This window comes from Rhagoletis pomonella, unplaced genomic scaffold, assembly GCF_013731165.1.
Source record: "Rhagoletis pomonella isolate Grant_MI unplaced genomic scaffold, Rhpom_1.0 Rhpom_scaffold_00007, whole genome shotgun sequence".
Classification (NCBI taxonomy): domain Eukaryota; kingdom Metazoa; phylum Arthropoda; class Insecta; order Diptera; family Tephritidae; genus Rhagoletis; species Rhagoletis pomonella.
The window spans coordinates 58,408,154-58,410,660 of record NW_023458561.1 but is presented as its reverse complement, the minus strand read 5'-3'; positions in this window follow the sequence as shown (position 1 = coordinate 58,410,660).

The window sequence follows — 2,507 nt, the reverse complement described above, 5'->3', positions numbered from 1 at the left end:
CGCAGTTAAAAATTTGTTAAAAATACATTTTTATTCCTAGCAAGATCGACTTTTGCACTTTGATAAAGATATATGCGACAAACCAAAAAATGTATGGTTCATGGAAAAAAAATTTATACCAATATTTTTTTTTATTAATAAATAAATATATGATTAAACATACCAAAATCCGAAAATTGGTAAACTTTGGAGACAAAAAAAAAAAAACATCTTGAAAGTTCGTGAAATTTTTTTTTTGGTTATGGTAGTTTGGACCTTCTACTAACAGAAACAATCGAAATCTCTTCCAAGTTTTTCCAATATTTGAAAATTTTCAATTTTGAAAAAGTGACTAAATGCCTTTTTTGGTATTATTTTAGCTGATCTATATTTACAATACTTTTTCTGAATGCCCTAAGATCTAAATTTTTGGTTCGCTTTTCAAAAATAAGGTATTGAATTAAAGCTAAAAGTGCCAAAAAAAAAAAAAAAATAAGAGGTACAGGGTGCTTTGAAATGAAAAAAATTATCAGCTAATTAAAATACTTAAATATGCATCACGGTATGGGAGCCAAAAACAAAGGTATACGAAGATTTACATATATATATATATATATATATATATATATATATATATAACCAGTTTACAAATAATATGTTAACCAATTCGGGTAAGGAAATAAATGCAATCGAGACACCTTACAGCGCCCAATGATTAGACGAAAGGCGAACAAAAAGAAAATAAAAATAAATAACATACCTATTACTCTTCATCTGCATAAAGAGTACTATTTTGCTTAAGCAGCAAACAGCTTGCGAAAATGATAGTACAAATGTATGCACATCAGGGAGGCCCAATTTTTTTATATATATTTTTTTTTTTGATTGAGTCTTTTTATAATTTTGTTCACCTAACTAATTACATTACCTGTGCAAAAATTTCAACGTTTTACTATTAGTGGAAAAAACATAAGAAAATATCGGCTTAATCATTCTCGAAAAACTGGAAGAGTACAAAGCAATACGGATTTAATGACTCGTTTGATATTATCGTCAGATCCATTAGTTGCATTTAAAAGAAATATAAAGCAGAGAAACAAATATTTAAAGGGTTCTGATCTCAGCTTTAATAAATACATTGTTGAAAGTGACGAAGCAGACAAAAGCATGGAACCATTTGAATCAGTGATCACTTCCTCCTCTTCTGAGGACTCTGAAACTGAGTGATTATAACAACTAGTTCGGTTTTTATTAACATATTATATGTTATTACCATATAACAGCTATTATTACTTACTTACTTAACAGTGATTATGCTTTATTTTAAATGAAATCAAAAGAATTTTTTTTCTAAAGGTTAACATGTAAGGAAAACCGACTTAATTTTTCAAATTACCATAATGTATTCACTTAGGAAGTAAAGTTTAGACGAATTTTGACTATTAAGACACTTCGCAACAATGATATGCCATATTTCGTTTTTAAATAATCATGTGCAAAAACTCGGTGTTTTTTTAATAGGTACCCGTTACAAAAAAACCGATTACTTTCTTAAAATTAGAGTAATATAGACACTTCAGATGTAAAGTTTCAATAAATCTGACGACTCCTTCCTGTTTTCGTAAACACCACAATCAGCAATGATTATGCCTTATTTGTCTTTCATATAGTAATGTAAAAAAAAATCTTTTTTTTTTTAATGGGTACCCGGTACCGAAAAATCGATTTCATTTTTGAAATAAGCATGGGTTAGTCCTTTTAGGTGTAAAGTTTCAACAAGTTCTGAATACTATTTCGGTTTTTATAAACATATGTCTACGATGATTATGAGTTATTTTACTTTTTTATAAAATTGTAAAAAAAAAATTTTTTTAATTAAATGGTAACAGATGCTGAAAAATGTTTTTTTTTTCTTAAATTGCCGTGATATAGTCCTTTCAGGTGTAAAGTTTCAGCCCATTCTGATGCCTCCTTCCACTTATATCAACACATGTCCACAATGACTATTTTCATATAAAAATGCAAGAAAAACTCGGTTTTCTCGAAATGAGTAACCGGTACAGAAAAACCGATTTCATTTTTGAAATTAGAGGGGCATAATACTTCTAGGTGTGAAGTTTCAGCCAATTCTGACCACTCCTTCTATTTTTGTCCATCATTTGTATGGAGTCGCGGCACTGTGCGACATCCCAAACAGCGCCAACGACATCAAAATTGAGTGCCACAGATGTCGCCTCCAATTTATAATTGCCGCTGCTAGTATTCTTTTCTTGCCTTGGTGAGCCGCTTGGTCTTATACATACATTTGCATCTGGCTCGGCAAATATTGTGGATGTCTATCGCAAGTCTTCCTGAATTGTGCAACTTTTTCACTTTTGCCCCACAAGATCAACGCATGCATACACACCAATTTATTCGAAAATTTGTATTTAATTTTCACTTTTCGACGATGGTAAATTTATTATAGCTTTGCGGTTTTTCTTTTTTTTTGTTTGGTTATTAATTTTCGTACGAATATAATTTGAATA